Source organism: Delphinapterus leucas, chromosome X (genome assembly GCF_059928025.1).
Source record: "Delphinapterus leucas isolate spDelLeu-1000000601 "Yukka" chromosome X, BTC_Dleu_Yukka2, whole genome shotgun sequence".
Lineage (NCBI taxonomy): Eukaryota > Metazoa > Chordata > Mammalia > Artiodactyla > Monodontidae > Delphinapterus > Delphinapterus leucas.
In genome coordinates this window covers 133,512,424-133,534,030 of record NC_143150.1, presented here as the reverse complement: position 1 = coordinate 133,534,030, position 21,607 = coordinate 133,512,424, and the positions used below count along the sequence as shown (strand labels likewise).

Genomic DNA, 21,607 nt, shown 5'->3' with positions numbered 1-21,607 from the left:
GCTCCTCCCCAATGATCCCACAGAGGAACCTCCCCCGGGCTGCTCCCAGCCGAGGGATCCGGGGACCACGGTTGAAGGGAGCGGTGTTTGTCTTGCAAGCACCTGCTTCCAGGTGCCACGTCCCCGCCGTCCCCGCCGGACGTGGTTTTGGAACCCCAGCGGCCTCCTTGCCTCCTGGGAAGTGCACAGCAATACAGGAGCCCATGGAGAGGCCCAGGTACCTCGTGGGGCTGGCAGCCCATTCCCTGCAAACCATGGGGAAGACGGAACGGCTGCCGGGCGGGTGTGTGGCATCTTTGTTCTTGTCTTGACCCCCCCCCCGTGAGCTCCCAGGGCTTTTCCCAAGCATAGGACGGGCTCTTTGTAGGCAAAGGAGGATGCGATCGGAATATGTGTTACAGGAGTGGGGGAAACTGCCCATCAGGTCACGGTCTTAGGAGCAGACGCTGCGGTTTCCCGGAGAAGAAGGAATTCTGAGTCCAGATAGCAGGGTCAGCTGGTGCCTGGGTCTCTAGCCCCGCCCCCTGCCCTGCAGATTTCAGACTCACCAGCCCCACAACCAGTGTGAGCCAATTTCTTGAGATAAATGTCTTTATGTATATGTTGTATTTTACATTTGTAGGTACGTATATGTGCAAATATAGGCATGTGTGTTTGTATACACATGTACACTTATGTATATATATATCCTCTTGCATATAGTTGTATGTATGGGTGTGTGTGTATATACACACGTATCCGGTCGCATATATATCATATTGCATGTATACACACGTGTCTATACACATACAACCCTATTGCCTGCATACACTGGGTTGGCCAAAAAGTTCGTTCGGATTTTTCTGTAAGGTCTTATGGGAAAACCGAAGCAAACTTCTTGGCCAACCCAATATATGTGTGTGCGTGTGTGTGTGTACACACACAGATATATATCCTATGGCATATCCATGCATGTGTATGTATATATATACACATGTATATACAATTGCACAAGTATGTGTATACAATTTATGTGTATATATGTAGACATAAATATGTATATAAATGCAATAGGGTATATATGTGCGTGTGTATATGCGCGTATATATATATGCATGTCATAGGATGTCTGTATAGATATACATACACATCTGTGCAGTAGTACATGTGTACACATACATGTACATGCAATTGAATATACACGCGTGTAGATACATACTTCTATAGCTCTCCATCCTTTGGTTTCTGTTCCTCCGGAGAACCCTGATGATACAGAGCCAATGGTCCTGAGGGCCCTCCTGGGGCTGGGGGACCATGACGAGATGCTTGTTACTTTTATGCTGACCCTCATGTTAAGAGACAGTGGGTTTGCATTTCCAGACCCTTCCATAGAGCGCTCGGGATAACAGAGGTGGGAGGGCCCTGCCCACGGCGACACCTCCCAGCGGGTCCTCACGCCACGCTTTATCAGAAACGTTAAAACCAAAACCAGCTGGCAACAAGTGGCTGGGTCTCCTGCCCACGTTCATGGCACGAAAGCCCCTGTTCTTTGCCTGGAGCCGCTGTGGAGCACCAAGCCTGCCCTTCAGAGCTCACGGAGCAGAGTCTGGAGCCAGAGCCCCAGAGCCCTGGGCTGGGCAGCCATGCCGATGCCAGGTCCCAACACGCCGGGTCCCTCCTGCAAATATGGGCATAACTGAGGTATGGGCAGATGCCCTGGATGCCCTCCGGAGCCAGTGGGCTCTGAGCTGCTGGTACCTGAGCCTCGCACTCCTGAACTTCTGTTTTTCCCGCTGATCTGCCCCCCGCCCCCGTGACAAAGAAGTCCACCCAGCTCTCCGCACACCCCACTCCTGACTGCCGGCCCCTCAGACCCGCAGAGAGGGAGGGCCTGGGCCCGGCGGGGACAAGGGATCCCTGGGGCTGCCTACACCCCGCCTTCTGGGCACAGCGGTCCCCGTTTCACTTTCTTTCTAATTTCTTATGTAAATGCAAACCAAAGGCGGCTCACTGCTCACTTCTGCTGGTTCTCAAAGTCTGGGTGGCGGCTTTGCTGCCCTATCAACCTGGAGGACACCAGATTTCTCTTTCTTCGAATGCTGGACAAAAGAGCTTTAACACTTAAAGTAGGAAAGCCCGCAACAAAAACACCCCAACAAAACAAACAAACACAAAAGAAAGAAAGAGAAGCACGGCGTGTGCGTTTTCTCACTTTCAAAGATGGCACCTGACCTGGAGTCCACGGGGTGGGGACAGCTGGTGGGGGTTAAGGACATGGCTTAAGGATGCTGTAAGGGACCGTTAGATGTGCTGTTGTGCTGAGGATCTGCCCAGGATGCCACGTTCCTGTAAGGGGCCGTCTGCAAGCCAGGAAGAGGTCCTCACCACAATGTGACCCCGTTGGCACCTCGATCCCAGACATCCGGCCTCCGGGACTAGGAGAAGTAAATGTCTGTTGTTTAAGCTGCCCCGTCTGCAATATTCTGTGATAGCTGCCCGAACTGACCCAGACAGACATTACACTGATGGCCTCAGCCCGTGGCTGCAGGCACCTCAGCACCATGTGAGCTGTGGTGGTGACACGGCGGTGGTCACAGGTGTGTATTCCCTGCACCGCACCTCACAGGACCCCGCATCTGGCTCTTAGGTCTCCCTGATGGGTTCACCTGGGTTTTGACTCGCTCCACTTGAATCCAGAGTTTCCTTCTGGCTGGGGTCACCTGGAGAAGCCCTTTGCCCCCGAGGGTTTGGGACTCGGAAACCGGAGCTGCAAGCTTGTGCAAACAGCACGTCGTGTAAAAGTTGGCCGGGTCTTAGCCAGCCTGGGGGTCTTTCCCTGGAGCCCAGCGTACACCCCACGAGAGGAAACTCTGCCATCGGCTTGGGGTTTCGAGGTCTGTGTTTCTCACCGTACCTCTTACTTCTCTTCTCGAGATCCCACCGGGGATGACCGCATTGCTATTTTGCCGTTGGCCGAGGCTGTCCCTTCTGCATTTGACCACGAGTGTGTACGATGCCGGGGCTCCTGAAATCAGGGCGTGGGGCTCAGCCGGGCATCAGGACCCTAAGACACCCACAGCTCCCATCCGCACTGCAGTTTGACTTGTCCCGACATGGTCACAGGGGCGTCCATCCCTGGATGTCTGTTAGCGGGAAACGTGGTCCTTGAGCCACCGGCGAGGCCAGGACCCAGCTTCGACTCTGATCTGATTGCAACTCCCCTTTCAAGCCTTCCTGTCCTGGTCTTTCTTCCTCTGCAGGAGACGTGCCATCTGTGGTGAGTGTGTGCACAGTGAGCTTCCGCAAACCCACTTAAAAATGGCCTGAGTTTCACTTTGAGTGGGAAGCTTTCTGCTCTGCTGGCTCACGGCCAGGTGCCATCCTATGGTCATTGCAGGGGGTGGGTACTGGCCCCTCCTCACAGCCACCCACCTCCATCCATCCTCGGCTTCAGGAGGAAAAGGGAGCCGTACTTCTTGGGATTCCCGTGGATGCTGCAGCGGGACCCATGGAAGGGAGAGATGCCAATAATTTACAGAAGACGGGGGGGGGGGGGCAGGGTATGGGGGGTAGGGGGGTGGGGGGGTGGTGACCTGGGAGGCTGCTGTGTGTCCCCGGGGGATGGGGGTGGTGGTCTGAGAAGATCGATGATGGACAGAGCTTCAGACAGGGAACCCATCCCCCTCGAGTGGAATTCCGAGGGCCGGGCGGCATTTGGGAGGCCTTTTTCCATTTCTGCTCAAACAGTTATGAATGCCAGCCCCACCCCCCAGGGGTTTTGATCTGTCCTAACCTCCAGGTGGGAGCTTCAAAAGAGTGTGAATTTGCATAACACGCGGCTGCCCTGCATGGGTTGCAGAAAACCCATGTGGATGTCAGGAGGCTCCGGCCACCCTCTGCAGCCCTGTAGCTGCTGCCTTCCCCCCGCCGTAGGCCCCCCCGTGCTTTCACCTGTACCATCTCAGGGGAGGGCAGGCAGCCCCCTTGGGGCTCCGGAAGCCCAGCCTGCCGCCGGCTGCAGAGATCACGGCTGATTAATAAAGAAATCACCTCTAACAGATGCCGGCTTCTCTGAAACCCACGGCGTTTGTGGTTTGGACCTGGAGGAGGTCTGGGCGGTGACAGGATGGAAATTTTGTGAAACGAGCAACAGACAGCCACTGGTGGCCGCCAGACGCTCCCCAGGCGCTGAGCGAGCAGAGGTGGCTCTTGCAAAAGGCACCGGACCCAGGGCTGCCCGAAGCAGGCGCCCTGGAGGCGGCGGGTGGGAAGTTCTGGCTTGTTCTCTGCAGGAAACCGCAGGCAGTTCTGAGACACAGACTCAGCTGCGTCTCAGGTGTCCAGGGCTCCCGTGCATCCCCCCTGCAGGCCCCCCGCCCCCCGTCTTGGTCTCTTTTTTCTTAATAGTCTTATTGAGCTGTAAGTTATATATCATCAAGTTCCCCCATGTACAATGGGCACTTCAGGACTTCCCTGGTGGTGCAATGGTTAAGAATCCGCCTGCCAACACAGGGAACACGGGTTCGAGCCGCGGTCCGGGAAGATCCCACATGCTGCAGGGCAATCAAGCCCGTGTGCCACAACTACCGAGCCTGCGCTCTAGAGCCCGTGAGCCACAACTACCGAGCCCGTGCGCCTAGAGCCCGTGCTCCGCAACAAGAGAAGCCACTGCAATGAGAAGCCCGCGCACTGCAACAAAGAGTAGCCCCTGCTCGCCACAACTAGAGAAAGCCTGTGTGCAAAACAACGAAGACCCAACACAGCCAAAAATAAGTAAATAAAATAAATTTTTTTAAAAAACGCACACTGCAGCAGTTTTTCATAGATTTGCAGATGTGCACCCACCCCCATCACGTGATCCCAGAACATTTTCATTGTCTCGAAAAGAAACCTTGCACACCACGGCCATCACCCCACACTCCCCTGCCCCAGCGCACATGGATACAGGTTTACAAATTAAGTTCAAATTCACGTGTCGTACGAGTGACTATGTTTAAAGTGGACCATTCGGTGGCACGGAGCACATTCACAAGGTTTTGGGACCATCGCCTCTATCTGTTTCTAGAAAGTGTTTATTATCCCGAAAGGAGACCCGGTCCCCATTAAGAGTCACTCCCTATCTCCCTCCCCCAGCCCTTAATCTGCCTTCTGTGTCTATGGATTTGCCTGTTCTGGACGTTTCCTATCAACGGAATCACACACTGTGTGTCCTTCGGTGTCTGCTTCTCTCACTGAGCGTCGTGTGTTCAAGGTCCATCCACATGGTAGCCTGTGTCAGAGCTTCACTCCTTTTCATGGCTGAGTCATATTCTACTGTGTGGATGGACCCCATGCTGTTTATCCACCCATCCATCCATCCATCCACCCATCCATCCATCCATCCATCCATCCGTCCACCCATCCATCCATCCATCCATCCATCCATCCATCCATCCATCCGTCCACCCATCCATCCGTCCACCCATCCATCCATCCATCCATCCACCCATCCATCCATCCATCCATCCATCCATCCATCCACCCATCCATCCATCCAGCCATCCATCCATCCATCCACCCATCCATCCATCCATCCATCCATCCATCCATCCATCCATCCACCCATCCATCCATCCATCCATCCATCCATCCACCCATCCATCCATCCACCCATCCATCCATCCACCCATCCACCCATCCACCCACCCATCCATCCATCCACCCATCCATCCATCCATCCATCCATCCATCCATCCACCCATCCATCCATCCACCCACCCATCCATCCATCCACCCATCCATCCATCCATCCATCCACCCATCCACCCACCCATCCATCCATCCACCCATCCATCCATCCATCCATCCATCCATCCATCCATCCATCCACCCATCCATCCATCCATCCATCCATCCACCCATCCATCCATCCATCCATCCACCCATCCATCCACCCACCCATCCATCCATCCATCCATCCACCCATCCATCCATCCACCCATCCATCCACCCATCCACCCATCCATCCATCCACCCATCCATCCATCCACCCATCCATCCATCCACCCACCCATCCACCCATCCATCCATCCATCCACCCACCCATCCATCCACCCATCCACCCACCCATCCATCCATCCACCCATCCATCCATCCATCCATCCATCCATCCATCCACCCATCCATCCATCCACCCACCCATCCATCCATCCACCCATCCATCCATCCATCCATCCACCCATCCACCCATCCATCCATCCACCCATCCATCCATCCACCCATCCATCCATCCATCCATCCACCCATCCACCCACCCATCCATCCATCCACCCACCCATCCACCCATCCATCCATCCATCCACCCACCCATCCATCCACCCATCCATCCATCCATCCATCCATCCACCCATCCATCCATCCACCCATCCATCCATCCATCCATCCATCCATCCATCCACCCACCCATCCATCCATCCATCCATCCATCCACCCATCCATCCATCCATCCATCCATCCACCCATCCATCCATCCACCCATCCATCCATCCATCCACCCATCCATCCACCCATCCATCCATCCATCCACCCACCCATCCACCCACCCACCCACCCATCCACCCACCCACCCACCCATCCACCCACCCATCCACCCACCCACCCACCCATCCACCCACCCATCCACCCACCCACCCACCCATCCACCCACCCGTCCATGGACACACGGGTTCCCACTTTTTGTTTGCTGTGATCAGTCACGCCCAGCCTGGGGCCACTCCCGACGTGAAGCTTGGAGATGCTGGGAACAGTGGTCCTTCCATCTCTGCTGAGGTGGGTCTTACTCAGGTGGGGAGGTGAAAAGCACCCCTGAGTCAGAGGGATGAGTGCCGTTTGGGGACCGCCCCCCATATCCTTTCAACCATCACAGCCAGTGTTTCCACTCACAGTGGCGGGGACTGGAGGGTCTGGACCCTGGGAAGCCGTGACCCGGCCCTGTGCAGCGTGGACTGGCCTTCCTTCTGGGTTTCTTGGGCTTGTGGTGCTCTGCTACGGCAGCCCTGGAAGCCTCAGCCCCGAAGCGTTCAAGGGCCACTGCTTCAGAGAGCTGGTGATGTCGGAGCCTCCAAATGGATGGTGCCTCGTGGTACGTAGAATATTCACTCCTGAGATGCACATGGGCTGAGCAGCCCTGCCCGGCTGATCGCTGCAGGGACCACTGGTTCCTCTCATACCCGGGACAGCTCCCACCCCACAGATTTTGTTCAACAGACTCAGGATGACGGAGCCACGCTGCACTAACAGCTGACCGATGTGGAAAGTGCTGGGAAAACGAGTGGCGTGGGGTCTCCCCACCCAAACACTCAAGTGTCCTCATGTGTCACATCGGGGATATAGACTCATCCTCTGAGGGTTGCCAGGGTACCAAGTGACCCAGTGATGGTGAAGCATGTCATAAACTGGGGTGTGCCCATAAATATTAACTAGGTCAATAACTGGGGGGTGTCCTGGGTTGTCCTAACAAATGACCGCAAGCTGGGGGCTTTGCAATAACAGGCATCCATCCTCCCCCAGTCCTGGAGACCAGATGTCTGAGCTCAAGGTGTCCCAGGGCCGCACTCCCTCCAGAGGCTCCAGGGGAGGGTCCTTCCCGCCTCTTCCAGCTTCTGGGGGCTCCAGGCGTCCCTGGGCTTGTGGCCACATCTCTCCCGTCTCTGCCTCTGTCTTCATGGGGCTTCTGCTCTGTGTCTGTGTCTCTCACCTTCTGTATCTTAGAAGGACCCTGTCATTGGGTTTAGGGCCACCCTCCTCCAGGAGGACCTCATCTCAGACCCTTCACTTCATCACATCTGCAAAGACCCTGTTTCCAAATAATACCCCTTCCCGAGGTTCTGGGTGGTCATGAATCTTGGGGGACACCATTCAATTCACCACACCCTCCCACTGGGCAAGAGCCCTATAAACAACTCAGCTCATAACAGGGGAATTTCTCCTGGAATTTGATCATGACATTTGATGCACTTGTCTTTCCAGAATCCTTACATAGGTGCCAATAATCAATACTAATCAATAGGCTTTTAAAGAATATCTCAGGGTCACCGACTGTCTGACACACTTGTGGAAGGACCCTGTCGTGGGATGTAGGGCCACCCCAATTCCAGGAGGACCTCATTGCAGATCCTTCATTTCATCACATCTGCAAAGACCCTGTTTCCAAACAAATCACGTTCATAGGCTCTGGAGGCCAGGACGTGGATATGTTTTTTGCAGACCCCCACTCAGCCAACTTCAGGCATCAAGGAGATTATTTCTAAGAGCTCTTTGACCTCAGTGCATCCCAGGGTGAGGGTTCCAGTTTTAGCCACATCCCCTCCAGCACCAAGGCTGAGGCCTTGGTTTTTGGAGAGAAGACCCCCTCCGCCCACCCCGGGCACCCATGCTGCAGAGGTGGAGGGAACACAAGGCTGGTCTGGAATCTAACCATCACGCCCAGGAATTCTGGCCGTTCCCTCAAGGGTCGGGACGCCAGGGAGGCTGTGCGCCCTCACCACCAGCCTCGTGTGGAAGACCCCCTTCTTGCCAGCGACCCCAGGACCTGGCTGATGCTTCTGGAGCTGCCTGGTAGAGGAAGCTGCATTGGGTTTTCTGGTCGACCATGGGAAACTCACGGAAGACATAGGAAACTCTGTGGTTGTCGTGGGTGAACTCCGTCTCCCCCCAAGTTCATAGGTTGAAGTCCTAACTCCCTGTAGGCCAGCGTGTGACTTTAGTTCCAAGGAGGGTCTTTGCAGATGTAATTAGTTAGATTTAGCTGAGGTCTCACTGGAGCAGGGTGGGACCTGAGTCCACTATGACCGGTGTCCTTATAAAAAGGGGACATTTGGACACAAACACACAGAAGGAGGGAGACAGCCAGGTGGGAATGGATGCAGAGACAGAGGTGATGCTTCTGTAATCCAAGAAATGCCAAGGGTGGCCAGGAAACACCAGAAGTTGGGAGAGAGGCGTGGAATAGAGTCTCCCCGACAGCTTCCAGGAGGAACCAACCCTGCAGACGCCTTGACTTCAGACTTCAGGTCTCCGGAAAGGAGAGACGCTGAATCTGTGTTGTTGAAGCCCCCCAGCAGCCCCAGGAGAAAAATGGACAAGGGAATAGAGAAAGGATTGAGCTGACAGACTTCAGAAAGCCAAAGCAATGATCCTGCAAAATAAAAGAGAGGGAGGGATCTCAAAGAAAAGATGGAGCCTGAAAGGATGAGATCGTAGGAAACAGAGAGACATGAAGACACAGCCGACAGCCTCAGGGGTGACATCGCTAGCAGGGAGGAGGGATAGAAATAGTGAAAGATGTAAAAACTGCATGGCAAGCAACATCAACATATATTGATGTGACCTCTCCCCCTTTTTTGGCCAACACTCTCAGGGGGAGGGCATATAAATGAGCTTTGCTGAAGCCCAGGGTGAATGGAAGCTCCAGCCAACGTGGAGCTGCACCCAAGGACTAAAGAAATACTTCAGGCTCTCCTGGTCAGGTCTCCTGCCCACGGTGGGTGAGCTTTCCCCCCAGCACCCCTTATTCCAGAGACTCACAGTGCTGGGGGACACCCCCCAGGACCCAGACACAGCATCCCGTCCAGCCCTGGTGGGGACAGGGGTACAGGTGTATGTTTGTAGGCAGAGTCACACTGGCTTCAAGGAGAATTCAGCTTTGGGCCAACTTACTGGCATGGCCAGTAAGACATGGTCCCATGGTCCCCATTCACACACTGAAACTTGTTGGAGCAAGAGTCTTGGTTGACAGGTCATCTCGATATATGAGGGGCCTGAGGGGGGCAGAGATAGTGGATGGACCCCAGGGGTTCTCACCCAGTAAACATTGTCATCCCCGCCAGGGGACACTCAGCAATGTCTGGGGACATTTCTGGTTGTCACAGCTGAGAGAGGGGGAGCTCCTGGCACCTGGCGGGTGGAGACCAGGGATGCTGCTTCGCACCCCACAATGCCCAGGACGCCCCACATCAGAGAGTCATCCAGCCCCGATGTCAGTAGTGCTGAGGCTGAGACACGCTGACTTGCATGAGAGACTATCTATCCATCTATCTACGTACCTATGTATCTATATATCTATGTATCTATCTGTCTATTTACCTATCATTCATCTATGATCCATCCAGCTATCCATCTATCATCTAAGTATCTATCAACCTATCATCTCTCTCCTATCTATCTATCCATCCCTTCAGTTATCACCTGTCTACTATATCTATCTATCTATCATCTATTTATCCATCTATCTGCTTATCTATCATGTATCTATCATTTATCTATCTATCTATGAATCATGTATCGATCATCTATCTATGATCTCTCTCTATATATATATCTCTACCTCTCTATCTTTTGGGGAGAGAAATCCCAAGAACTAGAGAGACTGCAGAGAAATTATAGACCAAGAGAGAAGCTTGACCAGAGAGGGCAGGAGCTGGAGAAGCAGAGGGGCAGGGAGGACGTTGAGGACAAGATGCCTTTGAGGTACATACCAGAAGTCTCACACCCTGCACCTTCCCCCGTACAGGGCTCCCTTTGCATTCCTGTTGGCCCTTCCCCACTGGACCCCAACTCATCCCAACAAGACCAGGGTCAAAGCTGTCTCTTCTGTGCAGCTTCCTGAGTTCCCACAGCCCAAGAAGAGGCAGAGGTAGGGTCTACTGAGCTTCCAGGCTCCAAAGAGTCACAACATTGCTTAAGTGTTCAGACATTCCAATTATAGAGCAGACACATATTTGCTCTGGGTCAAGGAATAAAAAGAAACAGCAGTATTTGTGTCTGACCTCATGCTTTTCCCCTGCAGGACAAGGCCCCTCCCCGCTCCCCCCACCCAGAGGTGACCACTGGGATATGTTTGCTGTGTAGCATCCTTGCAGACACGTCTCGGTGTACATGACACACACACACGAGTATGTGCCTGCACCCACACAGGTAGGAGTTTTAACCTGCATGCTGTACATATCACCTGTCCCAACGTTCCCACTTCGAACTTACATAGAATTCCTCTCTGCCATTTTCCACGCTGGAATGCTCTGTGGGTATTTCACCCTGCTCCCCAGGCTGTGGGCATTCGGAGGGATTACCTGGACTGTGCTGACTCACACCTCTGCAAGCATTTCTGTGCAAGCATGTGATAACGTCTTCTAAGACAGATTCCTAGGAGTAGTGTTGCTGAAACAAAGGGTGTGCACTTTTTAAATTGCATGCATGTGTTGGAAAGGAAGAAAGATCTAAAACCTACCCTCTAAGCTTCCTCCTTAGAAAACTAGAACAAGAAGAGCCTTTTAAATCCCAAGCGAGCAGAAGAAAAGACATAATAAAAGCGAGAGCAGAAAGCAATGAAATTGAAAACAGAAAATCAATTGAGGAGAGAAAAAGAAATCAAAAGCTGGTTCTTTGAAGAGATCAATAAAATCGATAAACCTCTAGTCAGGCTGACTAAGCAAAAAAGGGAGAAGACACAAATTACAAATATCATAAATCAACGAGGGGACATCACTACCGATCTCGCGGACGTTAAAAGGAGGTTAAAGGGATAACATGAACAATTCTATCTATGCCACAGATTTGATTACCGAGGTGAAATGGACCACTTCCTCGACGTAATATGCCAAAAGGCACCCGGAGAAATAGGCCATTTGAATAGGACTATATCTATGAGAGAAATTGAATCAATAATTAATAACCTTCCAAAGCAGGAAGCACCAGGTCCAGATGGGCTCATGATGAATTCTACCAAAGCCTGAAGGAAGGAATGATACCAGTTCTCTACAGTGTCTTCCAGAAGACTGAAGCAGAGAGGCCATCACCAAATACCCTTCCCACACACGGTGCCAATTTGAATTTGCAGAAAATAGAACGAGCGCAGGAGGATGGAGGTGGGGAACTCATTCCTCAAGTTGTCACCAAAAATCTGTCAGCGGCCTGTCTCATCTTTTCCATCTGATGGGCGATAAGTGGCATCTGACTGAAGTTTCAAGTCACACCTTCATAACGGCCACAGAGGTTGAGTGCCTTTCTCATGCTCTCACACTGGCGTTTCCTTTTCGGAAACCAAGACTGACCCGCCACTGGGCCACTCAGAACTCTGTCTTGTTAGCATGATGGGAGCAGCTGTTGATATGTGATGGGAATTCTGGTTTGTTTGTTTGTTGGCTGTGCCGCGAGGCATGTGGGATCTTAGCTCCCTGACCAGCGATCGAACCTGCGCACCCTTTACTGAGAGCGCAGAGTCTTAACCACTGGACCGCCAGGGAAGTCCAATGTTTGTTATTTTCTGTTCCCCAGGCTGTATTGTCACTATTCCTCGTGTGCCATCACACACAGGGATTGTCAGTATGTCTGCTCTTTGCAGAGGCTCCGTGTCTGCCGAGCAAATGCATGGTGGGATCCAAGAAAAAAACAACATAAAATCCCAAACTCTTGTAAAGCAATTGTATCTGAGATGTCCCTGGGCTCACTCACCCACCTGAACCTGACTGTCTCCCCACCTGGGGCTGTAAGTCTTGCCTTAAGGGCCTTGTTTGGGGCACCGCAGAGACACCTGCCATCCTAACACCTCGTTACAAGAGGTGGATTTAGACCAAATGATTCTGGAGTCTATAGGGAGAGGCAAAAAACCCAGAATAGGCAACACACGATGGAAGGAGAAGAACAAAATTGCAGGACTGACACTGCCTGACTTCAAGACTTACTCTAACGCTACAGGAAGCAAGATGGGGGGAGAGGGAAGCGGGGAGGGGCAATACAGGGATGGGGGAGCAAAAGGTACAAACTATGATGTATAAAATAAGCTGTGGTTGTGACATCCCTGGTGGTGCAGTGGATAAGACCCTGAACTCCCAATACAGGGGGCCCGGGTTCGATCCCTGGTCCGGGAACTAGATCCCACATGCATACCTCAGCTAAAGATCCCTCACACCGCAGCGAAGATCCCAGGTACCGCAACTATATAAATAAATAAATAGAAAAAGACAAAAAAAAAAAAAAAGATAAGCTATGGTGGGTTTTCCTGCAGCAGAGAGAAGTAAAGTTTCTCTAACCCCTTAAAAAAATTAAAAGAAAAATAAAATAAGTTGCAAGGATATACTGTACAGCACAGGGGATATAGCCAATATTTTATAATAACTATAAACAGAGTATAGCCTTTAAAAATTGTGAATCACTAGATTGTACACCTGTAACATATAATATTGTACATCAACTATACTTCAATTAAAAAAAGAGAATCATGACCTTTTAGGAATATTCTAGGTAATTTTTTTTTAAGGCAGTGTGGTGTTGGTGAAAGAATAGAGAAATTTATCAGTGGAACACAATAGAGAGTCCAGAAGTAGACACCATAAATATGGTCAACTGATCTTTGACAAAAAAGCAAAGGCAATACAATGGAGTGAAGAGAGTCTCTTTTCAACAGATGGTGTTGGAACAACTCACATCCACATGGAAAAAAAAAAAAAAAAGGAATCTAGACACAGACCTTGCTCACTTCACAGTAATTAACTCAAAATGGACCAGAGACCTACATGTAGAACACAAAACTATAACACTTCTACAACGTAATGCAGGAGGAAGCCTACATGATCTTGGGCATGGCAATCTGAATATCTGATTGCATATTTCAATCAGATATTTTTAGATACAACACCAAAGGCACAATCCATGAAAGAAATCACGGATAAGCTGGACTTTGTCAAAATTTAAAAAAAAGTCTGCTCTGCAAATGACCCTGTAAATAGAATAAGAAGACAAGCCATAGACTGGGAGAACATATTTGCAAAAGACACATCTGAAAAAAAAAAAAAGACTGGAATCCACAATATACAAAGAGCTCTTAAAAATCAACAATAAGAAAAACAAACAACCCAATATAAAAACGGGCCAAAGACTCCACTTCATCAGAGACTATGTACAGATGGCAACGAAGCACAGGAAAGGATGCTCCCCGTTGGTTGCCTCTCAGGGAATTGTAAATTACCACCACGAGAACGAGATACCACCTGGCAGCTATCAGAATGACTAAGATCTGCAAACACCACCACCACATGCCAGTGAGGATCTGAAATGGGAACTCTCTTCCACGCTGGGCGTTAGAAGAGGGTGCTTGCATCCTCTGTGGCCGTCTGCTCACTTGGAGGCGGGAACCACACTTTCCTGAGTGGGACCTGATGCCTTCAAGGTTCCACACCCTCCAGGTTCCCCGTCTTTGTAGCCACAAGACTCCCATTACCTCCGTTTCGCCCCTAAGGGGACACTAGGTTCTGCCAGCTTCAAAGTGAGGACGGAGCAGCAGAGACGAGGCAGCTGTGGGCGACGGAGGACAGACGGGGCGTCTATCCCTCTGTGCTCTCGGCAGAACCCTCAGACCGCAGGGCGAGGACGCTCCCCGCTAAGCGCAAACACACAAGCGGGGCTCTTATCTCCGTCCCTCCGTTTATTTTCCCTTTGATTACACAATCTGCACACAGTCCATCACAGGTGATTTGCATGCCGCTGGCCGTCTACACACAGGTGATTTTCATCCACCTCCTGCACGCTCCAGTGTTCTTGGCCTCCTGTGTCTTGCTCTCTGAGCTCTGGGCGACACCAAAGTAGCCAGAGACCACATTCTGCCCAAAGCAAAAAGCCTCTGCTTTCCTTTTGCATGACAATGGGGTTTTTTGGGTTTGTTTTGTTTCCATTTTCAAGCTGCACCTCTCAGCCGTCTGGGCTGAATCACACCTGCACATTTAGCCTCCGTCTGTGAGGCAGGAAGCAACCTGACGCGGATGCATTAGTTAAGCGGTAATGAACGTGAAGTGACGATGTAAAGAAGAGAAAAGAGCCGGCCTGGGGGGTGTTGGCTGGGGCCCTGCTGGGAAATAGGAGTTTGCAAGTGGCACGTATTGTGAGATTCAAAAGCGCTGCTTTCGTGGGTGACCCGGCACGCCAGCTGTGTGAACAACGTGGAGAGACTTGCTTAACAGATCAGTAGAGACAGAGGGCCAGAGAGATAGAGACAGACCTACAGAGAGAGAGGCGTACACCCTTGATTTACTAACAGCTCTCCTCTATTTGAAGATGGTCACTCAAATGCCTTCTCTAGGTTACTGGCTAGCCATACAACCGTTTAATCATATTCGCGGTGATTCCTTTCATCCAACTGCTATCAATGTGACCTGCCCAGGTGCCAGGGAGAAAACCATCTAAGGAACCTTTGAGAAGGGACCAAGGTACCACTGTCATCTCGCTCCTGCCTGAAACCCAAGAGGGGCTCCATCCTTGGTGTCTCGATTCAGACCCCTGGTGACCAGAACCCCGAGGTGTGACATATACTTTTTCCTGCTCTGGAGATGCCGTGGAAACGTCTCTCTTGGTAAAGTGGAAAAGCTCCCCTAAAATGGCGACAAGCACAGACACAGATGCATGTCAGGGCGACTTTTTAGGAAGTGCTTTGTGCCCCCCTGCAAAAAGGATATTTTAAACGAAGTCACCACAATAAGCCCTCTTGGACAGTCAGCTGCATCACACATGAAACTTCACAGACACGCCTCCCACTTGGGTTCCCTGCCCCCAAGCCCCCAGGCACAGGTGGAGAAGGTCAGAGATTGGGGTCTTCCGGGCTGAGCAGATCACACACCAAAACCTATGGGGGTACCCGGCGAATCAGAGACGGCCTGGAGTGAGGGTCTCCAAGGAAGAAGCCCATCCTCCAGAGAGGGTCCAAGATGACCCATGGGGGCCTGAGAAGAACATTTCAGGGCTTGCAAATTGAATTCTGGTTTTCATCTGGAACATAAGAAAGACGTTGCCCTTTGCTAAGAATTAGTAGAAGGATTGACCACCCGTGTGTGTCTCGTTCATAAACGAAATGAACGTACACGTTTTGAGATGCACGGTCAGACATTGACCCACCCCTCCCCCCGCAAGGGTTAGGTCTGGAAATGAGTAAACGGAAAACCAGGTGGAGCTTGGAAGCTGTTTACTGGGGAAGAGATGAGGTCAGTGGGGTGCCACCTTTCCATAGGAAAGCTGAGCCACCAACCCCAGAAGGAGATGCAGGGCCCGAGGGTGACAACTCAGGGTCAGGAAATGGCTAATTCCAGGCTGAGTCACGGGTGGCAGGGAGTGGCAGTGCCCGAGAGCCTGGGATTCCTTGCTGGGCCAGAAAGTTAAAGATAGATAAATCAGTGGTGGAGGCAGGGGCTCTAGTTTATAGTAAAAAGTGCGAGCTGGTGACTGTGGATTCCCAGTGCCCATGGAGAGAGTGGAAACTTGTCAATATGGGTCCGTGTCCTGGGGCTGTCAGAATAAAACACTCCAAACGGGGGACTTAAAGCATCCATCCTCCCCCATCCTGGAGACCACACCTCTGAGGTCAAGGTGCCCCAGGGCCGCACTCCCTCCAGAGGCTCCAGGGGAGGGTCCTTCCCGCCTCTTCCAGCTTCTGGGGCTCCAGGCGTCCCTGGGCTCGTGGCCGCATCCCTCCCGTCTCTGCCTCCGTCTTCCCGGGGCTTCTCCTCTGTGTCTGTGTCTCTCCTCTTCTGTCTCTTAGGAGGACCCTGTCATTGGATGTAGGGCCACCCTGGTCCAGGAGGACCTCATCTAAGACCCTTCACTGCATCACATCTGCAGAGACCCTGTTTCCAAGTAAGGTCCTGTTTGGAGGCTGTGGGCAGATGTGAATTTGGGGAGACATGTCTCAACCCAAGGAACGGGTGGTGATAAGGCAAAGGACCATTCTGAGATTGATGGGGTCACCCACACACATAGATTTATGTGGTCCTTCCCGGGACAAACTACTTAATGCATCGATTATTATGGTCAGCAGTTCAATACAAGTCTGGGGTCTGAGAGCCAGGCTAGACTAAGGGGTGGCCCGACAATTCCTAGTGTGAACGGTGGCCCCAGATGAGGTGGGAAGCCGGGGGACTTGGACCGAGGATAGAGTTCATCCTGTCCCCTTCAACTCCTCACTCTTTACAAATTGCCTCGTCAAAACAGTCTGGTGGTTCCTCAATTAGTTAAATGTAGAGTTACCATGTGATCGAGCACTTATCCTCCTAGGTAGAAGCTCAATAGAAATAAAAGCGTATGTCCACACGGAAACATGTACACGCATGTTCATAGCCATAGTATTGACAACAAAGGGTGGAAACAGCCCAAGTGTCCATGGATGGATGGATGGGTGAGTGGATGGATGGATGGATGGATGGATGGGTGGTGGATGGATGGATGGATGGATGGGTGGGTGGATGGATGGATGGATGGATGGGTGGGTGGATGGATGGATGGATGGGTGGATGGATGGGTGGGTGGATGGATGGGTGAGTGGATGGATGGATGGATGGATGGATGGACGGATGGGTGGATGGGTGGATGGATGGATGGGTGGGTGGATGGATGGATGGATGGGTGGGTGGGTGGGTGCATACACAGCATGGGGTCCATCCACATGATGGGATATGACTCAGCCATGAAAAGGAGCAAAGCTCTGACCCAGGCTACAGCGTGGATGGACCTTGAACACACGATGCTCAGTGAGAGAAGCAGACGCAGGAGGACACATATTTTATTATTCCATTTATGTGAAGTGTCCAGTATCATCAAATCCACAGAGACAAAAAACAGATTTTTGGTTGCCAGAGTCCGCAGGGAGTTGGGAATGAGGGCTGATTACTCAGTGCGGACAGGGTCTCCTTTTGGGGGCATAAGAATTTTCTGGAACTGGACAGAGGTGATGGTTGCACAATATTGTGGCTGTGCTAAATGCCCCTGTATTGTTGACTTTAAAAGGGTTAATTGTATGTTGTGTGAATTATAGCTCAATTTTTTAAAATGCCTCATAAATCGCAGGGAGAAGCCTGAGGACGCCTCTGCTGTGCTTCCCTGTGTGTAGTTGGCCCTTTGCCCCATGAACTCCTAGTTCTGAGGCTTTCGTCCCTGTACCCCAGCGTCCTCACCCCTCAGGTCACTGCCAGCATATCTGGAGTTGACCGCCCACGTCTTCAGGTCTGTGGTCCCCACGGCTGAGTGACTCCCAGCCAGGACCTGAACAGGAGGAAGGGGTGGCCTGAGGATCTTCGCTGTTTACGCAAAGCTTCATCCTGGAAGCCACCGTGGATGGGCCGAGGTTCCCAGGGGCTGCCATTGTTCTCATTTCCGTCTGTACCAAGGCCACAGACAGCATCCTTCCTGGCCCTGCACCCGGGGGACGACGTGGAAAGCTCGGGCCACCGTTCCCTGAGCCCTCGGACTGCGTCTCCCGTTCCTTGGAAAGAATCGCCCTACATGTGTGCAAACGTGTCCTCCTAGACGCTTCCTCGGGAGACAAGCCCCTACTGTTTTCCATTTACAAATGGGGAAACCGACGCACAGAGGGATGAAGGGCCTTGCATGGGACATGGACAGCTCTGTCCTGAGTTTAAGTCGGACACAAGGACGTTCCTGATAAATGAAGAGTGAGGGAATAGATGACACAAGGACGGTCTCCATAAATGCAGAGTGAATGGACAGATGGAGGCGTGATGGACAAACAGAAGGAAGGGGGTGGCGTAGAAGGTGACCAGCCCTAGGCCTGTGACTTCGGACAAGTTAACCAGCCACCCCTCCTGTCCCCCCACTGCAGTGAACCTGGTGTCCAGAACCCCCTCACATCCCCCCTGCAGTGAACCTGTTGTCCAGAACACCCCTCACGTCCCCCCCTACAGTGAACCTGGTGTCCAGAACCCCCCCCCCCACTCACATCCCCCTGCTGCAGGGGACCTGGTGTCTAGTATCCCTTCTTCCTCTGGAACCTGTCCCACTCTGAGCCCCTGGTCCGAGGGACTGTCAATCACACAAGAGTGAGAAGTGGCTGAAGCCTGGCCCATCACGGATCTCCCTCACTCTGTCCTTAGGCATCAGACCAGGGCTGGTCATCTGACCCTGGCAGGGCCAGTCAGAACCCTCTAGAGGTGCTGGGAGAGAGAGGCTGTCTCCTTTCCCTGTGAGTTCTGCTCTGTAAAGATGGGCGTTTGGGGCTGCCGGGACCCTCTTTCCCTCCACGGAGTGACTGGCCTTTCCTCCAGGGCCACTAAAGCCTGCAAGGGAGACAGAGGATGGCGGAGCTGAAATCTGGGACAAGAGAGAAAACGGGAGCGGACAACCACTTGAGCCCGTGGATTCAGCCATGCCTGAAGCTGCCCTGACATTCCTAATTATCCAATTCGACAATTTCCACGTTGGCCTCGGCTAGCATGAGCCAAGTTTCTATTGTTTGCCACCAAGAGTGACGACTCACCCACCAGGAAGCAGCGTGTCCCCACTCGGGACAGAATTCCAGAGGAGGGCGCCCACGGAGCCCTCACCTCCTGCCTCAGCCAACGCTTGGACGTTCCGTGATAGCCACGTGCGTGCAGCCACCGGCACCCGCCTCTGTGGCTCTCCGGATCTGAGTTTTGGACAAGTCCCTTAACTCAGACCCTCAGTTTCCATATCAACAGGAATGACAAGAATAGCACCTTAAGATGTGGAAGAATGGGGGTTTTCCGTGGAAGTCTCAACCATTGCCAGCACCGCCACCCTAGTCTCACGACTCCTCTGCAGCCTCTGTCCTCTCTCGGCAAACCCCACAAATACTTTTAGGACTTTGGGGTGCCCGGGTTAAAATAACACAGCCCTAAAGTGAGCCGATGTGACGTGAGCCCTTTGCCCGCAATTAAATGGCATCGTTAAAATGGAGACACGCGTCCCCCTGCCTCCCGGCTCACCCCTGGGGGACCCTGTACTGCCTCCCCCCCACCCCCACACATTGTCCCATGACTTACGGTGGCTGCCGGGAGGGTGGCGGTCTTGGGTGAGCAGGCCCCTTGCAGCTTGTTTGAGCCGGGTGCTGGGGACCCTCACTCCGGGGCACAGGAGGTTGCCCCTTTGGAGAAAGGTCCACACAGGAACAAGACAGCTCCCCACTCTGTTGGTGACCCTACTGTCTGTCCCCCAACCAGCCCTGCAACAGACACAGTCCCCAACCCTCCAGGGACGCAGCAGACTGCCTCTAACGGTAACTTGTCATCTGCAGATGTAATTAAGTGCACAAAGGTTACGAAACTCGGAGCCCGAGGGCAGAGCCGCAGTGGATGGAAAAGGTTCCTCTTTTTCACAGTGGGGTCCCTGGGGGTGGCGGTGGAATGGGTCACTAGAGTGGATTTTACATATTTTTATAATATGTCTTTTTAGAAAAACAAGTTTTAAAAAAAGTCTCACCCAAATATATTCAGGAATCACTTCCTAAGAGCTGTTAGTTTATGATGAGAGACTGTGATGAGCTGAAGTGTGGCTTCCTTTGAATATACTTAATATTAGTTTATTTTTCAAAAACTGCTAATATTAACTGTTTAAAAGCCTACTCATTACACTGGGATAAGAGGGCTCCTTGTTGTCAAGCAGTGGGATATAGTCTCTGAGGTTCCCCCTGCCATGGACTAAATTGTATTCCTCCCAAAAATTTGTATCTTGGCATCCTGACCACCAGGACCTCAGGATGTGACTGTATTTGGACATGGGGTCTTTAAAGAGGGGACGAAGGTACAATGAAGTCATTAGGGTGGGTCCTGATCCCATAGCACTGGTGTCCTTATAAGAAGAGGAGATCAGGACATAGACACACACAGAGGGACAACCATCTGAGGACACAGGGAGAAGGCGGCCATCTACACACCCAGGGGAGAGGCCTCAGGAGGGACCGGCCCTGCCCACACTTGGATCGCGGACGTGCAGCCTCCAGGACTGAACGAATAAATGTTTATTGTTTGAGCTGCCCCGTCTGCTTCATTACAGAAGTCACCAGACACTCATACAGCTGGGACTAGTTTCTACTCAGCCTTGAGTCTACAATCATTGTGTCTTTCTTCTCTGCTTCCTGTTCTAACCTGTTATTTCTCAGCAAGAGTGACCAGTCCCACAGAGGAGAGACCGACACCGTTGTCTGCTAGAGGACGCCTTCTGTCTGGAGCCACCCTCGCTGGCCTCCTAATGAAATGTGGCCTGCGCGTGGCTTCCAGGAGGAACTCATTGTATCCACGGCCCCTGTCAGCTGGAGCCTTCTCCGGAGCAGACGGACATGGACCACTGTGTAGAGTTCTCTCTCCCGTCAGCTACTGAAGCCAGGCACCCCAGGGGACAGAGACCATGAAGGGCAGTACGTGCACAGCCCTTGGCCTCAGGCCACCCAGGATTTCCGTATCTGTGCTCTGGACCCCACAGACATAACGATCATCTCCACGCAGCCCCCAAACAGAACATCTCCTGAGTCTGCAGGAAAGCTCACACGTTTCAAAGGATGAGACACATTCAGGATACACTCTCTGACCTTCATGGAATTAGGCTGGAAACCCGTGAACTAAAAGATGAATGAGGGTCCTTCAACTGCTGGACATTTCCGAATAACCCAAGGGCCAAAGAAGGAATCATGATGAAAACAGAAGAGATTTTTCATGAATGATATAGGTCAGCGCCCTGCGCCCAGTACCAAAACATTTCCGCAGGCTCTGGGGATTATAGGATGTGGACGCCTCTGGAGAAGGAGGCACGGTGCGGTCGGGGCATCTTGCCTGGAGAAGGGGCTGTGATCAGGGATGCCCCCCAAGGC

General features: G+C 52.2%; 1 protein-coding gene across 3 annotated transcripts in view; it reads right to left on the bottom strand.

The window, feature by feature from the left end:
- The window catches only part of P2RY8 (P2Y receptor family member 8), a 51,906-nt gene that overhangs the window by 2,330 nt on the left and 27,969 nt on the right, over nucleotides 1-21,607 (bottom strand). The window contains exon 1 of one of the 3 annotated variants that reach the window (XM_022561898.2): nucleotides 19,788-20,574. The exons of the other annotated variants lie outside the window; for them this stretch is intronic. The gene's annotated coding sequence lies outside the window, so the exon portion shown is untranslated. Of the gene's footprint in view, nucleotides 1-19,787; nucleotides 20,575-21,607 lie in introns of those variants that run through there. 3 annotated transcript variants of the gene reach the window in all.